The 24,950-nt window shown below is 38.5% G+C and overlaps 1 long non-coding RNA gene across 1 annotated transcript in view; it reads left to right on the top strand.

Annotated features, from left to right (window-relative positions):
- LOC125935419 (uncharacterized) overlaps positions 1 to 24,699 on the top strand; it is a 140,188-nt gene extending 115,489 nt beyond the window's left edge. Inside the window, exons 10-13 of the long non-coding RNA XR_007461658.1 lie at positions 17,277 to 17,451; positions 22,678 to 22,832; positions 23,771 to 23,933; positions 24,573 to 24,699. This is a non-coding gene — a long non-coding RNA (uncharacterized LOC125935419). The remainder of the gene's footprint in view (positions 1 to 17,276; positions 17,452 to 22,677; positions 22,833 to 23,770; positions 23,934 to 24,572) is intronic.
- Positions 24,700 to 24,950: the final 251 nt, after the last annotated feature.

The raw sequence follows: 24,950 nt of genomic DNA, 5'->3' as shown, positions 1-24,950 counted from the left end.
CCTAAATGCTTCCACATTGAAGTAGCATGTATCCTTTCCCACTCACGTTGCTTTGGCCAATGCAAGCCACCCAGTCATGGCCAAGTTTATCAAATACAAGGAGATGTAGTCCTTCAGTGTACTTAGAATGAAAGAATTGGAAGTTGTTAGGAGCCTCACTGATGTCTATCACACCAGTTCTAGTCTGACTTCTTCTTTTTTAAAAAAAATTAATGTTTTTATTTATTTTTGAGAGAGAGATAGAGACAGCAAGAGTGGGGGAGGGGCAGAGAGAGGGAGACACAGAATCCGAAGCAGGCTCCTGGCTCTGAGCTATCAGCCCAGAGCCCAACGCGGAGAGCGAACTCATGAACCACGAGATCTTGACCTGAGTCGAAGTCTGATGGTTAACTAACTGCACCACCCAGCACCTCTGACTTATTTCTTTTAATAGACCGCTACCTTTATGTTGACATTTTGACAAAACAGGACATCGCTTCTTTCTTTTTCTTTCTTTCCCTTCTTAACCAGGAGCAGATTTTTCCTAAACATCGTGTACAACTACGTGATACCTTGATGGTGTCTCCTGCTTTGGGTGCATACAGATCACCTGCCATCTTGTTCCAGTCCAGATTTTGGTTCATTCAGCCTGAGGTGGGGCCCCAGATTCTGCATTTCTAACGGGCTCCCGGGTGATGATACTGCAGGCCTGCTGAGCACACTTTGAAGAACAAGTTTTTGGTCTATCTCTCTGTTCAAAGAGGGGGAAGCATCCTGACTTCAGTTACATTCAAACAGAAATTTAGGCCATTATTATTTTTTCTCTCCCCTAAAATCTGAATGAAGGGCTGTGTCTCATGGCGATAGTTGTCAAACATGTAGGATGACTGTCATTGCAACTCAAAAGCATGCTTCTAAAAGATAATTGGCTTTGTGTTCATTCATATTGAAACACGACCGCTAGGAAGAAAGGAGACCTAATTGAACACTCAAGACATCCCACTAAAAGCCAGCATCTAATTATCGTGGCGCCCACACAGCAGAGACACTGAAGGGAAGAGGAGATACTGAAAACATCTTTATACTCTTTTGCTCTGAAGAGCCCTTCCTGAGATCAAATACAATTTGTGCTAAGGAGGCAGCCACTGACAAGCTTTACCCCCAGCAAGCTTCTCAGAGACAGCCAGTCAGGGCACTTGTCACCATGCTTCGATTTTACCTAATTACTAATAGAACGCTTTTTTTCCCCCCCGATCCTTTACTAGTTAAGATTCTTGCATCTTTAAGCATTTCACTTAGCACTCAAGATTCCAGATGAATTGCCATTTGGCTCCAAGATGCATATTGGCATCAGAGGGCCATATTAACGTGGTGTGGATGTGCATGTGGAGAGAAATGAGGCTGGGCTGGGGAAGAGGACCGACAGGCACTTCTCATTTTATCCAGAGCCTGTTTTTTTTCTTTTTTTTTTCTTACTTTGCTCATTTGTAATGCCAGCCCATGATGGTGAATGGGGGTATTGCCATAAATTAACAGCCATGTCTCATACTTCTTATTCTGGAGGTGTAATTCAAAGAACTGTCACAAGGAATAGCAAAGCTATATATTCTTCTTTACAGCAACCATCATAAAAAAAATCCCAATTACTTTAAATTACCACAAAATGACTTTAGAATCAACCCCAGACCTGCTGCCCTTGATTTTCTTGTAATTAGTTCAAAGGGCAGGAGATAGAGCAGTAAGTTTTGGGGTATATTATATAGCAGTTACATTTTTCATGATCAAGGAACTTTTAGTTTACAGCTTCTTTCCTTTGAACTAATTCATTGAAGGAGATAATAATTCTAGATTCGTTTCCTTATTCTGCTGACACTCAATTTCTGGGACTTGGGCATATTTCACTTCCCTTTTATCATTAAAATATTTAAAACTCTAATTTAAAATCTTAGCCAATGCTTGGGTTTTACGTGATAAATGGAAACTCATTGGTATTAGCTCAGGGGATTCAGCAGTGCCCAAATCCTGCCCTGGCAGAGCCACTCTCTTTAAGAGGCCCTGATAGAGATAGACACACAATGGACAATTACAAGGGCAAATACTGCTTGGATCCACATGTCTAATCTGCCACCTCAGGATTCTCTGTGAAACCAGGCTGTAACAGACGGCTTCTGCTGCACATTTGAGAACTTTGCTCCGATCCCTAAAATTAAACCCGAGTTTTACTACCATCAACACATTGGCACAAGAGGAGAAACCAAAGAAATGAGAGCGTTTACCCCTGTGTAAGTAGATCAAATGAGTGCTATGTCACTGACTGATCCAGTGGGAAAGACTTGAGCACATTTACTTCCTGCACAGAGTGGAGTGTTGGCTCCCATGGATTTAGGCACTTTGGCAGGTTGAATTACTTTCTGGATGGTGTTCCTTACCATTTGCTAATTGCAAGCAAGGACATCAAGTTCTCATACAGATGTAGAAATTCCATCTATGGATCCATCTCTTCTTATCCATCCATCTATCCATCCAACCTATCAAGAGAAAAATGGTGGGAAATGATGGTGTCCTCTTCAGACTAGAAGATCTGTTCTAGTGTTTTCTACTGTTCCCACAAAGACCAGTCATATGCACAGCAGCTTTAGCAATTATAAATATATTTTTTAAACATGTATTTATTTATTTAAAAAAAATTTTAAACGTTTATTCATTATTTAGAGATAGAGACAGAGCATGAACAGGGGAGGGGCAGAGAGAGGGGGTGACACAGAATCCGAAGCAGGCCCCAGGCTCCCAGCTGTCAGCACAAAGCCAGACTCAGGGCTCGAACTCACAAACTGTGAGATCATGACCTGAGCCGAAGTCGGACACCCAACCGACTGAGCCACCCAGATGCCCCTAAAACATGTATTTTAATGGGACATAGAATGGATGGCAAAGGGCACCAGATCAAATAATTTATTCAAAGCCCTGTATCCTCCAACTCCCACTCACTTGATTTCCTTCTCTATTTGCAGTGTTGGACTTATTATCCGTGCGTTTACTTTTTTGTAGTTATTCTTACCCCTTGTTCATCTCCATCCATATAAAAAGCATATGGAAATGGTCTATAAGTTTAAGTATTTTCCCCCCTTAATAGAACAATTTTAGGGAATTTCAACAGATGTTTTCCTCCTTAGATGTTATGAAGTATGTAATCTATTGCAAGTTTTTCTCGGGATAGGTTGCCTTTGGCCATTTTCTAGGTGCTTGTTTTGGTCATTCTGTCCTCGCCCCCGAGCCTGATATTACAAATCTTCTAAAAACTCCTGCTGAGAGCATTTGTAACACTGCCATGACACAGAGTTGACTTTGCTTAGGAAGCTTTCACGTTTCATTATCTTGCTATTTTATGGGCAGCCTCTTCTGGTTAGCTGAATTCTTTTCTTTTCTTCTATATCCTGGTCATCTGAATGTGCCCTCATTCCTGTCCAGCCACCATACTATTTTTTCCTCTCCCATTAGCTATATACTATGCTTCCATTTCCTCACTCGACAGTCACCCAGTTGCCCAATTTAATGTGGCTTCTGGTCCATTACTCTGCTGAAACAGCTCTTTCTGAATTCGCTAAGGAGTTGTCTATTGCTAAACCCAAAGAATGTGCTTTGGTTTTAAGATGTAGGACTTTAAAAAAAAATCATGTATTTATTTTGAGAGAAAGAGAGAGAGAGAGTGAGCGCAGGAGAGGGGCAGAGAGGAAGGGAGAGAAGGAATCCCAAGCAGGCTCCGTGCTGCCACAGGGCTCGAACTCACAAACCACAAGATCATGATCTGAACTGAAATCAAGAGTTGGAGGCTTAACTAACTGAGCCACTCAGGCGCCCCAAGATGTGGGACTTTTGAATTGCATTCAACATTGTCGGTCACTGTCTTCCTCTTGAAATAGTCTCTTAGCTTGCTTTCCATCATATTCTTTGAACCTGCCTATCAGGCTTCTTCGTGACATTCTTCTGTGGCTGCTCTAGTCCCCCTGGGTAAAAGCATTTATACTTAAGGCTTCCATCACTTCCTATAAATAAGTGACTTAGAAAGTTACATCTGCAGGCCAAAGCTCCTCTCCTGCTTCCAGATTATCCACTCTCTCTGCTTTCTTTAAAATTAAAAAAAAAAATGTTCATTTATTTTTGAGAGATAGAGACAGAGAGTGAGCAGGAGAGGGGCAGAGAGAGAGGAAGACACAGAATCCAAAGCAGGCTCCAGGCTCTGAGCTGTCAGCACAGAGCCCGACTCAAGGATCGAACTCATGAACCACAAGGTCATGACTTGAGCCAGGCAGGCTCTTAACCGACTGAGCCACCCAGGGGCCAGATCTCTCTGCTTTCTGGACCACTTTCTTGCGTAAGTTACAGACATCTCAAAATCAGTGTGATTAAAACTAAACCTATGAACTTTAACTGAAACCTGGCCTTACCAGGTTTTCTGTCTCCACATGGCATCCCCATTCATCAAAGATATGCCCTCTAGAATCTCAGGAATCATCCTTGACACCTCATTTCCCTTATCCTTGTATATGCTCATTCAACATTTCTTCCACAAATATTAAGTGCTATTATGTACCAGGTACTGTTTTTAGTGTGAGATACACATCATCAAATATATCCCCATTGAATCCATCATCCAGTCCTGTCACTTTACCTCTCATATATAACCTCTTCTCTCCATCTCATCCATTCAGTCTCAAGTTCTCATCGTCTCTCACGCTACTGCCATAACCTATTCAGTCTGTCTACACTAAAACAAACTTTTCAAAGGCTGCCAGTGTAACCTTGCCGGCCCCCCCCCCCCCCCGCTCTTGATTTAAACTTCCCAGTGCTCTTGGAATAAAATTCATTATTTGGACTTCATGGGCCATGACTGCTCTTATCCCTGCCATCTGTCCAGCTCGCCTAGCCTTAGGTTGACACTTGGTCTTTCCTTCCCCAGCTACTTTCCATCCCTTTTGCCACATGTTCTTTAAATATTGCTCCTTCCAGCTTTTGCAAAATCTCCTTTCATAGCTCGGCACAACCCTCCCTTGTACAACACCCTCCTTGCTTCTCCAGACTAGATGTGACGCCATTACTGTACCCTCGAGTGGAACACACCCAGCTCTTTGTTTTCTCCCCACAGAGTCTGCAATACTTCTGTACAGTGCCTGGCACATATTAGGGATTCATTAAAATTTATAAATAAGGAATAGTTCCTTACATCATTTTTATGAAAATGAGCTTCCCAGGCCTTTTGCACATTTGCTCATCATAATGGAATACTTTGGATTGCCTGGGCCTTTGGTGACGCTTTTCTTGGGCTCTACCTCGATTTTTGTCACTGTCCTGAAGTGACCTTTTAACCAGTTCCATGTGGACACTGTCATCTCCAGTTATTTAAGATGTAGCAGAGAACTTCAGACCATTTATACCAAAGATAATTGCTGGGGAATATGTAAATTAACATCCATTACTTGCATTTATCAAAACTTTCATTTAAACTCATAGTTGAGCCGCACACAGTTGCATAAATTATTTTAAAAACTGATATCCTTAGGAGAGAACCTTGTAATTATGCTGAAGTGGAAAAATGACTGACAGAGAAGAAGATGGAACTATTTTTGTTGCTTAAAGTAATGTAGAAATTTGCCCACATGGTTCGGTTACGGTCTTGTGACTGCCAAAGTCAGATGCTGAACTTGGCATGTTCGAATTTATAGGTTGTTTTTTTTTCCCCCTTATCCTGCCTGTTTCCTGCAGTGCCTTTGAGAAGTGAGGAGGAGAAAAAAAAGTGGGTCAAGCAAGCACGTGGAACCCGGATAAGGCACTGCATTAAAAGCGAACTCAAAGACAAAGAAAAGCTTTTTTTTTTTTTTTTTTTTTTTTTTTTTTTTTTTTTTTTTAAAAAACCACCTAGCTGCTGCTGCTGTCTACAAGTGACATGCAATGGCAACATGGTCTTGGGAGGACCACTTTGCTTACCAATAAGATGGTCAGAAAGATTAAAGGGGAGGTCAGAAGGATTAAATGATTCTTAATCAAAGGAGGTCAGTTGCTATATGTACATTATGTATGTGTCATATACATATGCACACATACGCAGAGTGAGCAGGAGAGGGGCAGAGATATGTTATGTGTGTTAATACTGTGTAGAGTGTCATACCACATGGTTTGCTCATTTGAGGAGTGTTTCTCTTCATTGTAAATAACCACACTTCCTGGGATTCCTATGCCCAAGACTTTTCAAAAGGGGCAAACACTTTTTGGTATGTTCTGTGTGTCAGATGCTAAGTACCTTACAAATACTTATTCATTTAATACTCATAACAAGTTGATCATGAAACAAATACTATTATTATCATCCTCAATGATGGATTAAGCAACTGAAGTAAAGGGAAGTTAAATAGTTTGCCCTAGGTTAGAATCACGTAAGTAGGAAGTGATGTCTTCATTTTGGAAAATAAATGACGTTTTTCTGTTTATTATTATTATTATTATTAATGTTTATTTATTTTTGAGAGTGAGAGGGCAAGTGCAAGTGGGAGAAGGGTGGAGAGAGAGGGAGACAGAAGATCTGAAACTGGCTCTGTGCTGAGAGCAGAGAGCCTGATGCGGGGCTCGAACCCGTGAGCCATGAGATCATGACCTGAGCTGACGCTTAACCAACTGAGCCACCCAGTCACCCCAATAATGGCCTTATTGTAGAAAATTCCACATCTTGGCTAAAACTCTTCCCCTCCAACTTGTCTTTCACCTACAGGGTGGGAGCTCCATGTTTCAGTTGCTTGCCATGTGGGAAAATTCTCTTCTCCTTTTTCTGTTTGGATGTCCCAATGGCTTCACTTTGTATCTCATGTTGATGGTGTGATACAGGCTCTTATTCAAGATAGGATTTACTGTTTCACTTTATTTTTCTTCCAGGATACCATGCTAGGATGCCTTTGAAATTTTGTTATTCTCTGCATCGATGATTTGTCCTCTGAAATAGAGAAATAACATCTGTCATTCTGACATTTGGAGATCTAGATTGTGCCATTTGTCCCTTTTTAGTTTTGTTTTAGGTAGTAAATCAGGCAAGGTGTGGGCTACTTTGCTTAGAGAGTAGATATTATCTGTAAAAAGAGTCTCTTGGTCTTGGCATGTTGTGGATATAAGATTGGGGATTTTTTTTCATGACATTTTTACTTCATGCAGAAATGTTGTTTTTCATTTCTTAGATTTTTTTTTTTAAATTTTTTCTTCTTCCCATAAATGGAAAGGACTTCAGTTTTGCTATTGGGGTCTTAGCTCTTTGGACATAATATCAAGAGTATCTATATTTATTCATCTCTATAATTTCCCCAAGGTGACTTTGGGGGTACAAGTCTTAGAACTAATGATTGATTGGATTTGACTTTAAGGGTAATGAAAGTATCTCTTGATTAATTTTTGTTGTATAGGTCATAGAATTAATTTTTTCAGTTATCAATTAATTATCTCTTGATTAATTTTTGTTGTATAGGCCATGTATTTCATATATGTGTGTGTTTTAAATTTAGTAAACAGTTTCAAGAATCACTTAACTTAAATTTGAGCGGATTCGGAATCTCAAAGCCAAATCCTAAAGGTATGTTTATGAGAACGGTAGGCTATTTTTTTTTCAATATTGATTTTGAACTGTGGTAAGAATCCTATTTTTAGTTACATGAGAACAATGTTTAGGAATGGAAAAATGTTTAACTATGTCTAAATTTCTACTTCTCTTTCGTGCTTTGGATATTCTTGGATCATTCTATGTTTGACATAATTAGGTTGGTGAATATAAAGAAGGCAATTCTTTCATGCTTCATATATAAAAACACTGGGAAACAGCGAGAGATAAATAATGTGTTGCTCTTTTTGCTTTCTGAAACCCTGAACTAGGGTTGCCAGATAAATAGAGGACACCTAGTTTTATTTGAATTTCAGATGAACAGTGAATTTTTTTAATGTAAGTATTTACCAAATATTGCATGGGACATATTTATACTAATTTTTTTTTAAAAGTTATCATTTATTGTGTAACAAGGCATCCTGTATTTTTTTATTCACTGAATTTGACAACTCTTAGTTCTGGTTGGTACTATCATTGTTCCTGTTGGACACTGATTTTCCTCTCAGGGCCTCTAATTTCATCGTTTCTAAAACTCACATGGGTCCCAAAGTGGGACTTAAAGCCATCATGGAAATACACAGATAAATAAATACATAAAGGAGGGCTATGCAAGGATTGCGTTTAATCCATTTCCATCTGCTTAAGGTGCATGAGGAAAGACAATCAAATCCCTACTGCCCCCATTCCAGATCTGTCCTGGAGACAGGTAGCAGGCCAGAGGAGTATCCAGTAGGGCTTATCCCTACAGCATGGCTACTCCACCCAGTCAATATAGAAGGTCTCAGACTGGGGCAGTAGTGTCACACAGGATCTGAAAGCAACTCAAATGCTCTGTTGCTACCAGCAAATTCTGCATTCAGTACACTTCCTTCCTCTTGTTATCTCACTTCCTTCCTGTCCCGCCTGGTGTCCCTTCTCAGCCCATTCAAGTAGATTCTGCCACAGCCATCGCACATTGCTGAAAGACATAATCCACTCCCTAACTCACCCCTGATACTTAGCACAATGTTTTGGAACTTGTAGATATCAAAATGTTGTTACACAGATCAAAATGCTATATAATCCTATCACAACAAAGGCCAAAAACCAAAACAAACAAACAAACAAAACCCAACTTTCCAGATCCTATTTAGGATGTTAGATTAAAAAAAATTATTTGAGAAAATCCTAATGGAAAAATGTTGACTGGGCTTATAATTGTATTTGCTGTGATTAGCGTTGGCTGCTTTTATGGCAATGGGTGTTTGTGTTTATTTTTTATTTTAAAGTTTTTGTTTATTTATTTTGAGAGAGAGAGAGAGAGAGAAAGCGTGATCAGGGAGGGGCAGAGAGAGAGAGAAGAGAGGGAGAATCTCAAGCAGGCTCTGCCCCATCAGCGTTGAGCCAGATGTGAGCTCGAACTCACTAACTGCAAGATCATGACCTGAGCTGAAGCTGGACGCTTAACCGACTGAGCCACCCAGGTGCCCCAGCAATGGATCTTTGTATGAACCCTAAATTATATAACAATCCCATGCTAATTTATGTGAACAATAACATTATTAAGTGCATGATAAATATACACTTCCTCTCTTAAACACTAATTAGAGTGCAAGTGCCTTCATCAGGAATAAGAAAAACGGTGAAGTCTATTTTTTTTATTAAAGTGTAGTGCATGTACAATATTATATTAATTTTAAGTGCGCACCACAGTGATGCAGCATTTATATACATTAGGAAGTGATTACCACAATAAATCTAGCCGCCATCTGTCGCCACACAAAGTCATTACCTATCGTGAACTATATTCCCTGTGATGTACAATGCATTCTTTTTTCTTATTAATCTTTTAAGTGGAAGTATGTACTTTTTAATTCTCTTACCCTATTTCATCCATCCCCCTTTCCCTTCCTCCCCTCTGGCACTCACCAGATTGTTCTCTGTGTCTTTGAGTCTCTTTCAGTTGTGTTTTCTTTATCTGTTTGTTCTGTTTTTTAGATACCACATATAGTGAAATCATATGATATTTGTCTATCTCTGTATGCCTTATTTCACTTCTCATAATACCCTCAAGTTCCATCCATGATGTTGCAAATGACAAGGTGTCATTCCTTTTCATGTCTGAGTAATATTTCATTGTGTATGTGTATATATACCACATTTTCTTTATCCATTCATCTACTGATGGATATTTAGTTGCTTCTACATCTTGGCTATTATTTTTTTAAACATTTTTTAATGGTTATTTATTTTTAAGAGAGAGAGAGAGAGACAGACACATAGACAGAGTGTGAGAGGGGAAGAGACAGAATCCAAAGAAGGCTCCAGGCTCTGAGCTATCAGTCCGGAGCCCAGTGCAGGGCATATACTGTGAGATCACAACCTGAGCTGAAGTTGGATGCTTACCTGGCTAAGCCACCCAGGCCCTGGTATGTCTTCGCTATTATAATGCTATAGTGAAACTAAGGGTGCATATATCTTTTTGAATTAATATTTCCATTTTTTTAATAAATACTCAGAAGTGGAATTTCTTGATTATACGTTAATTCTATTTGTAGTTTTTTGACGGATCTCCATACTGATTTCCATAGTGACTGTACCCAATTGTATTCCCCAAAACAACAACACATGAGAGCTCCCTTTTCTTCACATCCTTGCCAATACTTATTTATCTTTTTTCATGTTTATTTATTTATTTTTGAGAGACAGGGAGTGTGAGTGAGGGAGGGGCAGAGAGAGAAAGGAGACAGAGAATCCCAAGCAGGCTCTGTGCTGTCAGCAACAGTCTAATGTAGGGCTTGAACTGAGGAACCATGAGATCATGACCTGAGCTGAAATCTAGAGTCAGATGTTTAACTAATTGAGCCACCCCACTGCCCCTCTTGTCTTTTTGATACTAGCCATTCTGCCAGGTGTGAGGTGACATCTCATTATGGTTTTAATTGCATTTCTGTGGTAATTAGTGATGTTGAGCATTTTTTCATGTACCGTGGCCCATTTGTAGGTCTTCTTTTGAGCAATGTCTCTTTAGGTTCTCTGCCCATTTTTTAATCAAACTGCTTGCTTTTTTGATACTGAGTTATAGGAGTTCTTTATGTATTTTGGATATCAACCCCTTTATATATTTTGTATATCATTTGCAAGGTGCAGTCTATTTAATTTTATTCACTTTCTCTATTTCTTCTTTGGTTTACATCAGATACTTTTCTTATAATGTTTCCAAGCTTTATATTTCAGTTTCTCTAGCTTTGGCCTAATCTGTTGAAAAAACAAAAAAAGATAAACTAAAACTGTCTTGACATAAAAGAGGTGTAATTTCATTTGGTGGATTTCATTTCATTTATATCTTTTTGCAATTTATAAAGTGTCATTCTTCTGTGGTTAAACCAAAGTGGTATTTATTTGAGCTTTGATCCAGACATGGGCATTCAAACCTCAGTATTCTTTAAAAAAATTTTTTTTATCATTGTTTATTTTTGGAGAGAGGGAGAGCTCAAGAGGGGGAGCGGCAGACACAGAGGGAGACACAGAATCGGAAGCAGGCTCTAGGCTCTGAGCTGTCAGCACAGAGCCCAATGCTGGGCTCGAACTCAGGAATCATGAGATCATGACCTGAGCCCAAGTCAGATGCTTAATCGCCTGAACCACCCAGGCACCCCCAAACCTCAGAATTCTTAATTAAATCTGGAAATGAGGTTACCAGGTGGGATTTTTTTCTCCTGCCTTATAAACTTATTATTAAGAATACTGTTGATCCAAGGACACCTGGGTGGCTCAGTCAGGTAAGTGTCCAACTTCGTCTCAGGTCATGATCTTAAGGTTTGTGGGTTCAAGCCTCGTGTCAGGCTCTGTGCTGACAGTGCAGATTCTGTTTGGATTTTCTGTCTCCCTCTCTCTATCCCCCTCCCTTGCTCGTGTTCTCTCTCTCTCTCTCTCTCTCAAAATTAAATAAACATTTAAAAATTAAAAAAAAATAATATAGTCGATGCAGATATTTCAGTTATCTGTAACTCTTTTCTGAAAAAGAAAAGATTGTTGATGGAAGAAGAAACTTCTTAGAAAACTGGGTCTCTGTGTCAGCTCCAGAAATGACTTGCCACTTACTGAAAAAACTGGAGGTAAGGACAATATATTCAGAATACTGACAGTTCAGTCAGAATTGTTATTCTAACAGTAACATGTTTGAACTCTAGGCAGGGGCTTTGACCCTGTGCTCTTCTCCCCAAAAGTGCTGTCTTGCTGTCAGATACTCAGATAACTTTTCCATCCTATGACAGCTCTTGCAGTGGATGTGACAGTCTGTCTACACTGGGACAACATGTGGCTGCTTGATGTAGTGTAGCAGAGGGGACGTCACTGTTTTTCTAGGGTTCTTGTATGTGACTGGTTAAATGAATAAGAAAGTAAGGTACAATCCAGTCACTCCCCGGAGACCGGACGCTTTAAGACAACGCACTTTTTTTCAAATCAGCTGAGGTAATGGCAAACAGAGAACCCTCTGACTTCAGCTACTCTCAGAGTCCTTCTGTTCACAGCGTTACTTTGTGCTGGACACCCGGGTGAGTAGTGTTCCCATTTCATGGCCTCACATTTGAAGGTAGGTTTGAGTGGCTGAGAGAAAGAATCTATTTCATGGTCAGTATTCTGTCAGTCTTGTTTTTGGTTAGAAATGCCCCACTGTTCAAACGGTTTCTAATCTCTCCTTCTTTAAGGCAGTATATATTTGGCCAGAATCATCATCCTTACCATATTTATTTGAATCATTATTTTGTACAAAGCACAGTGCTAGTTCCATTGTGAATTTTCCAATTTTTGGTCACACCGTCCTTAGGAAGGTCAAAGTGAATCTAACCCGCTCAGCTCTCTTGTGGTTCTGAATTTGAGCGCCATGAAGGACGGGACATTTGCAACTGGATACTGGTCTCACAACTGGAGACTAGGCTTCTTGTGGGTTTGCCATTCTCTTCATATTTAATCTTGCAGAAACTTAACTCTAACCCTGATTTGCTTCATCATTTACCAACAAGAGGGGGCACCTGAATGCTTCGGAAAGCGTCCTCCAACTGCGCTTTAGCGACAACCTGTTACTCAAAGGGCTTCTCCCGATCATCATGAGAGTTAATGAATGACCTTCACTTCAGATCCTTGTATTTGATTTTGTTGTTGTTGTTTTGCTTCATTCCCTGGGGACTGTGCTGGGCCTGCACATCTTTCTGGCAATAGACATACTCAAACACCATTTTTCAGTTTGAGTCTAGAGATTCTGTCTTCTAAGCGTGATATTTGTGGTTCTGTCTCTCGAGCTCCAAAGGGCAATATTACTCAGAATGATTTACTCATAGATAGGCAGGGTTCAAAACACATATTTTTTTTTATAGACTATGCCTCTTTAGGGTTTCAGGCTGTTCCCAAATGCTTGTACCTTGGCTCTATTTTCCCCCAGAAAATGGCCTTGCTCGTCTTGTTGTTACTTTGAATAAGAAGGAAAACACCAAGCTGCTTAGACTGTTTCATTTGTGGAGAAAAGGAGGGGTAGGGATGCATGTGGGTGTGTTTGTGTGTGTGTGTGCAGTGTGCTTGGGGGGGTTCAGGGAGGAATATCATTTGTGGAATGTTTTCCCAGAGGAGCTGTGGAGAGTTTGTTTTGGTGTAAACTGAGCCAGAACTTTGAAAATAAGAAAGACTTCCTAAACGCTTGCTCTCTGTATAACTACCTTGTTAAATAAATGCAGCAGTTGGACCAATTCCGTTTTTCTAATTCCATTGTACACTGGGGATAGCAGAAGGCGTTTTGCATTATGCAGGATCTGGTGTTTGGTTATTTGGAAAGGCTGCTCTACCCACCAGGTCACAGTGAATGACTACAGATGCGGGGAGTATGTTGACAGTGTCAGCAGTCAAATCTTTGCCACACAGATTGTGAAAAATTACAGGAGGGCACGACATAATTTATTTTGCTAACGATCTTTTTCCCATCTGCAGTTTGTACCTGTTGAAGCTGAAAGTGCACTTCCTCGTGCTGATCGAATTCTCGCTTCCCCCTTCTTTTTCCTTTCTCTGACAGGCGTGCACTGCTTGAAGCCTTAAGTTCAGATGAGCATTATTAACAGCAACCTTTATAGTCTACCAGGGAATAATTTAAATTTTTTTTTGGTGTGTGTTTCTGCAATAGTTTCAAGATGCAGGAATGCAGATAGAGTTCTTGTTAAAAAAAAAAAAAAGTTTAGACAGGTTGATTCATTTAACTACCCAGCAGGATCTGATTGCTTTTTCTAAAATTAAATTCCAACGAAGAAAATCTCACAGATGATCCCATCCACATCCACAAACACAGCACACAGTACACAGATAGATACACACAGTATGGTAGCCATGTTCAGGCCAGGAAGATATGCTTTCTTATGTGGAAACAGTTTAGGTTTTCATTAATTTTTAAAAGTGTTTTTCCTTTGGTCCATTTTCCCTTTGGATAAGCCGTGGCATATTAAATAGATATTTATGTGATTTTGTTCTTACTGAATCCTTATTTTTCAATCATTGGAGTCACCAGATTCTAGTGGAAATTAAGATGTTGTTTTCCATATACGTTGAGAGGGGGTGGGTGTATTTTATTTTACTTGTTTGATTGTAGCTGACACAGTTAGAACACTCTTTTGTCCTGCTTTTTCAAGCTGAACGTGAACTCTATTTCAATGCTGAATAGGTAGGTAGAGCTGTAAATTGTGGATGTGCTAATAATAAGTTATTCTTATGGCCTTTCCAAGAAATCATTCTGGAAGAAAGGCAGAGGGAAGTATGTCTTGCTGTTTTTGGAGCACACAGAGAGTGAATGATACTCAGAAAAAAATGAAAATGTTTAATTTTTGTACTTTCACCTTAGTTTGAAATGCAGATGAAAGTTGCATTTTTATTTATGGCTTGAAGGATGGCAAAGCCTGATAACAAATCATAAAGAAATATGGAAGCCCCAATAGCAAATTTCATGCTGAAAATTTCATCATTTGTCACATATCAGTTGCTAAAAAAAGAGAAAAAAAAAGGCTGGGGGAGAGGAGGAATAAAACCTTGAATTCTTGAATTTGTGCAATACTTCAAGATCCAAACATAGCTGAAATCGTAATGTATGCTAGTCCATTAGAGAGCATGTGCAAAGCTCTGGGATTTTTTTTTTTTTTTTTTTTTAAGCACAGGGTATAAACATGGATTATCCTGGCTACTTTCTTTTATCAAAGATACATTGACCTCTTACAAAGATTTTCACTAGTACCCAATGCCTCTGGGTCCCACACTTTGCACAGAAAGACTGGGGTCAATAAGAGAGCTAGGGATATTGAATTAGTGAGTTTGGTGGTCTGGAGGTTAGAGGGCAAACAGCCGCAAGATTTCTCACGGTCACTTAATAGCGTTAATGCTCTGTAAAATTAACTCGATTTAGAGCAGCTGACCTCCAGGCCAATAATGAAGTAGGGGCCTTTGTACTGAGTATTTCATTTTAATTCTTTAAGACTATTTTTTCTCCTTCCTCTAGCCTCCAAATAATACTTAGCATCCCTGCCTGCCATCCATGAACACACACAAAAAAGTTTGGAGATCTTACCCATTTCGCTAGCTGATGTCTGTTGCCTTCTTTCAGTGAAACGTTACCTGATAGTAGACAGGTGACCCATGTCTTAGGTCGGCTGCGTTCCACAAGATTCTATGTCACATAAAGATAGAATAGTGCAGAAGATATTCTGGGCTGTATGGGGGTGGGGGTGGGTCTTTGCAAATAACTATCATACACATGGTAACTTTCTCCATGTGAAAGAATGACCATACTTAGTCAATCAGAGATTGATGGAGATAAAGACATGATAAATAAAAACAGAGCTTCTTCAAAAACAGAGGACTATATTTCTTAAAGTCCTTTGGGGGTTGTATTTCTTGTAGAATCTTTAAAAGCATTTTGGCAATAGAGACCTGAAGGAAGAGAAACAAGTGAAAAACACTTCACTTCTAGATGTTAATTTTTATGGCTATGCTGTAATACATTGAAGGACAGGTCTAAATATAGACATTGGAATCAGATGGCCCAGGCTTTTATTTCACTTCCACCTTTTATTATCTGGGTGATCTTGGGCAAGTTGTCCAGTCTGTTTATACATGAGCTTCTTTGATTATTAGGTAGGAATGACTGTCAAAGTGCCCTAACAGGATGGCACACGTGTAAATCCACATGAACATGGAAGGTATGTGGACATGTTAGTTATCATTTAATAAGACATAGTTCCCAACCCTTTTTAGAAACATTGTCTGCTGGTGAGTTAATTAAAAAACTATTAACTGTGATATGTGTAGTGGAAAGAAAAGCGAGAAGGGAGTGGCGAAGCAGATTTCTAAAAGAGTGGGGCAATTATGTAAATAGCTAGAATTTATTGATTTAATGCTAATTATTTTTAGCTTGAGTAAGTTTGTCAGACATATAATGTTACATTAATATGTCTTAGCTGGTTGGATTGGCTTAATTTTCCATGTAATTTTCCAGGCAGTATTGAACAGCCAATCACTATCATGTGGGATATTAGAGAACATTGCAGTTACTTTACACTAAAGAGTCATCATTTTGGGCAGCAGTTTTAGAGAAGAGTATAGCAATAAATGCACTCTTAGATTTACATTTATGCATTCCATTGGAAGAGTTTCCAAAGAAAAGAAAATTTATATCCAAAACCCTAATGAAATTAAGTTTTATTTCAATGATTTGTGTATATATCTTTCATTCTTAATACTATAATGAAGGGAGAACAGTAGAAACCTACTGTTGAAAGAAGTCTGTTGAAGTGTGTAAAACTCCCTTGGTTGGAAACAGAAGAGCCACTTATCATATACAGTAAATGGTGCCCACAATATCTTAGACCAATATTCATAGAAACTAGTGACCACACTCTCTTGCCAGAATGTGTGAATGATTCATAAGATTTCTGGAAATCCCTGGGTATCAGGGAAGCATATGTGGCCTAGGAGAAGTAAGGAGAAATAAAAGTAAACTGTTTCTGTGACCAAAAGAGGAATTTTTAGAGAAGCCCATGAAGGCTGTAATTCATCATGAGACACCAAGCTGGGGTACCCAGGAAATTGTCTCATTGACCTCCAAGGTACATACAGTGTTTTTACCTTTCTGCAGTTCCCAAATATGTGCAATGCCACGTGGCTGGATTCCTATGGAAGTTGGTGAAAGGAACATTCCTAAGGAACATTCCTTAGCAATTGAAGGGTCTTTAGTGCCATCTGGTTTAACCTTCTTGCTTGGATGAGATCACAGCAGTTTGTCTGGGTTGTTGCACAAATACTCACTGCCCAAAGGAAAAGTGTGAGGGTAATATATGTGTTATTTTCCAGTATATTCTATATCACAAAGCTATATTTGGGTGTTATTATACCTCTTTCACAGATGAGAAAATTAAGGCTCAGTAAGGATAAGAAGCTTGAATACAATTCACTTACTGGTAGTTTGTAGGATTTGAACCCAGAAGGTTCTCACCTTTCCACTACGTCACACTATCCTCTAAGTACCGTAATTAATTATAACAACAACAATAGAAAATAGAAAAGAGGCTCTTTAAATAGAAAAGAGCCTAAAACCACTGATAAAGATGATAATCCATCCTGATTTTAAAACAATGACTTCTTTTTCTCTTGAATTAAGATTTGCTGCTTAAGTGCTGAACATGTTCAGACAAGAAGGAAGAAATTGTTCAAAAAGGAGATGGGAAGAAAAACAATTCTCTGAAGATGGAGGAGTATCCGTGTCAGGATGAAGAAATTGGCAAGTGGATAAATGTGACAAAACAGAAAAAGAGAAGGAAAGAAAATTCACTAGGGTAGGAGCTATGGAAAGGCCTGTGAGCCTACAAAATTAAGCTGTACCTTTACTGGAAGATACAAAATACTAGGCCAGGTGAAATCCTAATGATGCAAGAAACACATGCACATTGCTAAGTAGAATAACCACAGTTGTAACTCTTGGGAAATAACAATGGTTAATACCTTTTGAACTGGGGCTCCAGAAAAAGGTAAATTGACATGCTTATCCAGGAGCTGAGCAGTTTTCTGGGGGCATAAATCTCAGCCATAAATGAGACCTGCTTGGACTCATTAAACCCACTAATCATTAACTCCAGCTGGGAGGGAAGGAACAAAGGAGAAATTTGTTCCCAAACCATGTTCCAAAAGAAGGGAAAAAAGGCTCTGTGCTGAGTTAAGCTCAGGCAGTGTCATATGCTAAATCTTTGCTTTTGGAGAGTCTCAGGAAATCAACCTGGTAGACTTAGTTTAGCTTAAACTTTTCCAAAGATATTTGACCATGGTATACTTTTTCAGTAACATATACATTAAAGTATGGAACAAACTTTTTGTGAATGTATGATTCTTGAATATTTGGTAATGCTCATTGGCCTGTCAAGTGATTTGATATTTACAGAGGAAAAAAAAAGAAAGAAATACTTTTATTTGTACATATTTCACAGCTTTGAAATAGAAGATTCTTAGATTTTCAGAAATTCAGTTATTTTCTTATAATCTTGTGTGTGCTACACATACTATATCATCTGTTCCTCCTGCCTTCGATTCAGTTATTAGAAAATAGATGGTTTTGGCTGAAGTATTTTCTAACCGCTTGCTTATTGCATAAGCTAAGTTCATGTTTTCTTTTTATAGTTGCTATGCATTTTAGCCCCAGTTGATGAAAATTGATTAAAATGTTGTACAATAGAATAAACACCATGATAAATATTGTAAAGGGAATGTATCTTCTCAAAAATAATAGTGTGGATATAGAACACAAATCTGCATTGTCTCAGAAAAGTAATCACTCGTAACATATTCACCTGGGTGGCCAAAAAAGAAAACTACATGTAAAAGGTACATTGAATATTCAGATGGATACACTGAGGTGCAATTTTATAGGATCTACGATCTATTTCTAGAATTCTGTCACATACAAACAAACTCCGTTTATTATGCTCTTTTCAAAGTGCTGACAAATCAATCAATCAAATCGATCTAGATTCTTCTAAAATAGGAATCAGAATAAAATTTTTTCAGAGTTTATTCAGAGAACTGCTGGGATCTCCAAGTTGTCACAGCACAGCAACCACAAACTTCGGGGCCAAGAAAGGGAAGGAAAAGGGGGAAAAAAATTAATGAGCTGGAAAGCTGGAGAAACTCCAAAATCTTTGGGAAATAGAAAAAATTTACATGACATAGGAAATTCTTGAATCATGTTATTAAGTCAGGAAGACACAACATTTACTGTGGGATTTTTTTGATCCTACATTCCTCAAAAAAGAAAAAGTACGTCGTGCTATTGCCAGAAAGATGATAAACTAGCATAATTAAAGTTGAGAAAGAAAAGAAAATTTGCAGGTTACAATTTTTGAGTCAAGTAATATTGTAGAGCGTTGCCTAATATCAAGGATATATGATTTACAAAGGCAGTTCCCATCACACACTTACTAAATACTTAGCAATTTCAGTTGGACAAAACCAGTGATGCTCGCCATGAACACATTCTCTGCAAAGATGCAGTCCATTTGAGAAAGAAAAGTGCTCAGTGACTGTCTCTGTTGGTCATCACTAAATATAATGCTAACAGAGAAATTAAAAAAATTGTTAATAATGATAATAAAAAAATTGTTCAAAAAATGTTAATTGTTAATTGAGTTGTACTGCAGACTCGAAAAGGTGTTCTGAGATAGGCATGGGAGAGCATGTGCTACTTGTACAGGAAGGAATGGCCTTAGTGGGTAGATTGCTTTGAATGCCAGGAACCAACAGCTTTAGTCACAGAAAATGTTTGATTGGAAACAGTTTCTCTTTACAATTACAAAAACAACCACATTATTGTGAGCGTTCATTCTTCTTTTCAGTGTGTTTGATTGAACAGCTTGTATGAGACTGATTTTTTTTACTGGAGTCTTCCAGCTGTCGGTGAAAAACAGGTATATGCTCACCGGTTTTTAAAATAAAGATGATAAAAATATTTTTCTTGAAACATGTTATGGCCAATAATTTCAAGGTTTATTCAAATGATGATATGTTTGAATCTTGAAAAGGCTAAACTTAGTGCGTAAAAGCATATAGATCATGACTGTCTTGCTGAATCAAAGTATTCCATGATTTAAAATAAGACTGTATTATAGAGCATTTTGGCTCATACTATGAGTTTGATTCTTATTCAGTGCTTGATGATTTTCTTCTCTCATCAGAGAAAAAGATTGATAATGTGTCATGATTATGTTTTACATCAATATCTAAATGCTGCCACAAAATTACTTTCCAGGGCCAAATACAATGTAGCAAACAAAAGTCTATTTGCAAGAACCTTCCAAATTAAAACATTTTAATATGCTTTGGTTTTCAATTTATATTCTGGAGGCCCATTAAAGATAGTGTTTGATGTGGAGTTTCTTCATAATTTTTGGGTCAGTGTTTAACTTTTTAAAACTATGGAAGTTTACTGCCATTATGCTTGACTTATAAGACTAAGAATATAAATCAACTCAACCTGTACCTATTACTTAATCTATACCTAATCTCCCTATTTATTTCTGGCATTATGTTGAGATCTTGCTGTAAGATTAGAAGTGATATTTTCCTTATGACTGATCAGAAATGAATGAAAATGCCAATTTCAACGTAGGCTTTATTTTTATAACTTAAAATCATAACGCTTAAAGTTTACCCAGAGTTAGTGATAGGGATTTTTGTTAAATAACTAGGACATGTGTTGTAGATAAAATGTTTGAGAAACCTTGGTGTAGAGGAGTATTTTGGAAAATGTTAGATGAGAAACTCAAGGGTTTGGAGGCATGGAACACGGAAACCATTAACAAAGAAAATGGCATTGTTTCTTTCTTTTTTTTCTTTTTTAAAGTAGGTGTCATGTACACTGCAGGGCTTGAACTCATGACCCTGAGATCAAGAGTCATATGCTTAACCAACTGAGCCACCCAGGCACCTGATGCCATTGTTTCTAAAACCAAACTTGAATAAGACAAGAGGGAGTCTGATGTTCAAGTAATTCTATAAAACAGAGTTTTGTCCACAAGAACAGATATGACTGAAAAAAAAAAAAAAACAACATACTGGAGAAATACCAGTGGTAATCAGGAAATTAGAAAGAACGAAGGGAAAAATGAACTTGGGTGCTGATTCTTGATTTGTTCATCCAGTTAATAATACAAAAATATTTTCTGAAGCTAGAGAGGTTAAGTAGCTAGTTGCTATGGAACTGAGTTAGGTGTCTGAGATAAGACTAGATCCCACGTCTGTTGGAATCATAACCTAGTCTCTGGACCTCTGGTGACTGCCATTGACTGTATAATACAACCAGCAAGGACTACTTTTTGAAGAAATATCATGAGTTGGATTTTATTTGAGTGAAATCAAGGGCCTGTGAAATATCTGCCCAGGATATCAATTGTGTGGTTGGACATAAAGGTGTGACATTCAGAGGAGCTGTCTGAGCTACAGGCTTCAGATTAGGTGTCATTGTATTATATACAAGTTGATATGACTTTACCTCAAACATTTTATCTGCAAAACTTGTACTTAGTCATTTAACAAGTGGAGGATTTAAATAGAAAAGAGCCTAAAAACACCTGATATTTAAAAGTTAGATAAAAATCCCAATATTGGCGGGTTAGATGGAAGAGAAGCAATTAGAGAAGACCAAGAAGGAATGATGAGTCAGAAGCGAAGGAAACCAGTGGGGTGTGATGTCACAGGATTCAAAGGAAGAGAATGTATGTGAGGAGAAAGTCCACTATGTGGAAGTCTGCTGGGAAGTCAAGAAAAATAAGGAAAATCCCCAGAAGCTTTAATGCAGAGCAGTATTGTAGAGGTTTCCAAGTCAGTGGAGTATTTAAAAACAATGCACTGAGCATGGGTCCTAAAAAGAAAGTATGAGTGCTGATTGAGAATTTAGACTCCTGATTCCAGCGGAAGTTGCCCATGGCATCTGAATATAGGCAGGTTTAAATGAGTTTGGGTTGTCAGTGGAAACTTTGGAGTTCTCCACTGAAGAGTGACTGGGGGAGTAAAGACACGCATGGTCTTTAGCATTGTAGATACCCAACATTTGTCTTTTGGTCCTACAAGCACAAGTTCAAATGAGGTTGATTTGCCCTTTGTGCCTCTTCTCTTTGGTTTCCTTTCACACATCAATCTCCTCTTATGTCACTTTCCTCTGTGGGATGTGTGTGTGTGGGGGGTGGGGAGGGCACAGTTCAAGGGAATATGGAATAATCTTAATGTTGAAATGTGGAATTAAGAAACGAGGTATATCCAAGCTATTCTGTGGGACAACATAATTGAATTTAAAAGCAAATCATGGGAGTCATTGTCATAGATGAATAACACGCTTTATAATTTGATGAGGAGGGTATTTAATATTACGATAAAATTGTAAACAACCATGCCAAGTTCCGATTTCAAAAGGATGTTTAGTTATAGAAAAACAATTGCTACAGGGCCATTTCTGCAAAACTATTGTGTGGAAAATAGTAGTAAAAAAATCGCTCTTTTTGACCATTTTACTATAATATGTGAATAAGGATTTACTTAATGTTGTATTATATTTTATGAAATGAAGTTAATATTACAAATGGAAGAACTGGTTGGGGAAAAGGACCCTTCTAATTCATTAGGAAGTTTTTCTCTTTTTGTAAAAAAAACAAAAACAAAAACAGCTTTGCTTTTTCATCAATTCTTTTTGAAATATAGAACACCATAGAAACAGTGGCATCTTCTATTAGGGGTACAAACTGGCAGATCATTTATTTTGTCTGATTTCTTAATTACTGAGCCTGCTGTATATGGTACCAAAATTTATAGACTTTGCCAGAGTCATTTTGTCGTTTTACCCAAGATTTGTATAATTTATTTTTGATGTGGTGGACATGATACTGCATTCAATTTTCTGTGCATCTATTTCCTAAAGTAACTTGAGTGTAATAAATAAGTATTTTGGTTTCAAAAGAAATAAATCCTGTTTAAATTTGTTTATTTAAAAAATGTGTTAATGTTTTTATTTATTTTTGAGAAAGAGAGAGAGAGAAAGCATGAGCCAGGGAGTGGCAGAAAGAGACGGAGACACAGAATCTGAGTTGTCAGCACAGAGCCTGACGCGGGACTGGGACCCATGAACTGTGAGATCATGACCTGGGCCGAAGTCCGACGCTTGACCAACTGAGCCACCCAGGTGCCCCAATTCTGGTTGCATTTAAATGGAAAGGCTAGTTGTTTTGAAGAATTCATTCATTGCTTTCCTTATTCAACAAATCTACACTTAGGACTTATTGTGAGCTAAGTCCTGCTCTGAAGTTAGGGGTAGATCAGAGAACAGAGCCAAGTTCCTGTTTTCAAGAAGCTTATATATCTACTAGGGAAGAAAGACACCAAATAAACAGAAAGATAATATGTTGAATGGCAAAAAATAATATAAAGAAAAATTAGAGTGTTTGGAAATTGGAACTGATGAGAAGAACATGAGTTGGGCTCTCAAAAATGGTAATCATGGGAGCTTAACAATTATGGCCATAGCCAGAATGGTCCGGGAGAGACGTTGCTAGCTCTTCCTTAGACCCCATTGGCACTGGGACTCTGGAAGTTGGCTTCTGCCAGTGTGTGTACAAGTATACAAGTCTGCTTCTATACTTTGCTCCAGAGTCAGAGACTGGGCAGGGAATGGCAGAGTGTAGGTCGTGCACCCAGACCTGAACTTTGCAGAGAGATCATCTGCTCCCCTGCATCATTTCTAATGGAAATGTGACCCTGTCCACCCACCAATCTTGGGTTTTCCCTAGTTTGGGCATGTAATTATAAAATTCAGGATAAGTGAAGTTGAATTTTAGATAAATACTAGTTAATGTTTTAGTATAAGTATGCTCAAATTTAATTGAGTGCCCTGTAGTTGTTTTTGCTAATTCTGACAACTCTACCCCAAACAGGAAAAGTGTTGTTTGCTGACAGCCCCCAAAATGACAAAACACCCATTGAAATCCACTAAAGGTGAAGATTTAAGAAAGACTGATGCATAACACCAGACTCATAAAACAGTGTACTCAGTACTATAATTAGGAGTGATATACAAATCTGTGGGAGAGCATCTAAGAAAGCAACTTATTTTTTTCTGCCTAGGAGTTGGATGGAGAGTTTCACCAAGCCACAAATTTTTGAGCTGAGTTTTGAGCTGGATCTCAAGATGAGTAGGAATTTACCAAGGGAGGAAAAAAAAAAAGGAGAGAGAAGAGAGTGCTTCACCAGCAGAGAAAGCAAGCAGCATGGACCACAGGGTCATCAAGTGAGCATCATCAATTTGGTGTGGTTTGCATGAAAGGGTTCTTGTGTATCAGAAGTGATTGGGGACAAGTGTGGAGAAGGGCTTTGTGTGAGATGGAGAAGGTGTCTTTTTTTTAATAAAAAATATATATATATTAATTTTTATTTATTTTTGAGACAGAGAGAGACAGAGAATGAACAGGGGAGGGGCAGAGAGAGAGGGAGACACAGAATCCAAAGTAGGCTCCAGGATCTGAGCTGTCAGCACAGAGTCTGATGCGAGGCTCAAATCCATGTGTCCTGAGATCATAACCTGAACTGAAGTCGGATGCTTAACCAACTGAGCCACCCAAGCACTCCCAAGAAGGGTCATACACACTAGAAAAAAGAGGGAGAAGAACTGAGTTTGGAAAGCTTGCTGTAGCTGCAGAGCTGCTATATATGACTTGACTTCGGTTTTATAGGTTTGGTTTTATGTATTTATATCTTGAGCCCCCAAGAGAAAAAAAAATACCTTAAGTTACTGAGTTATTATTACAAGGGTACTTGTTGGCTGGCAAGAGACTCTCCGTGTTTGGTTTGTGGGGCTCTGGAAGGGGGACATAAAGCCAGTACAGATGGTAAGTCATGGAGGGAATTACGGTGTTGGGTGTCAGTACAGGTGAACACTGATGAGGCCACAACTGTGCTACTGGTCCATTGCACTGAGACGGCCATTAGACCATCCGGTGAAACTGAATGTAAGACCAGAAAGGAACCTTGGAGGTGACAAGTGAGTGACGGTGCATTAGATGACTTTACGAGTGAGTAAATGTACAGACGTGCCTGGACTTTTCCTTCATCAGGGCATTTATCTCCTTTCCCTGTGCCACTCAAAGAAAAGGTGAAGCCTTGAAATTAAATCATAGATTTTCTTCAAAGGGAAAGTTTGTTATGGCCAAGTACATAGTAACTTTTTTATTACTATGAGAGTTTTGAATTCAGAGAACACAGACACCTATGGACTTGGGTAACTGTGTTTCTTCAGGATATGATATCG

The sequence above is a fragment of the Panthera uncia genome, assembly GCF_023721935.1.
Source record: "Panthera uncia isolate 11264 chromosome A1 unlocalized genomic scaffold, Puncia_PCG_1.0 HiC_scaffold_17, whole genome shotgun sequence".
Lineage (NCBI taxonomy): Eukaryota > Metazoa > Chordata > Mammalia > Carnivora > Felidae > Panthera > Panthera uncia.
Note: the sequence above shows the minus strand (reverse complement) of the source record. Positions and strands in the feature narration are given on the sequence as shown.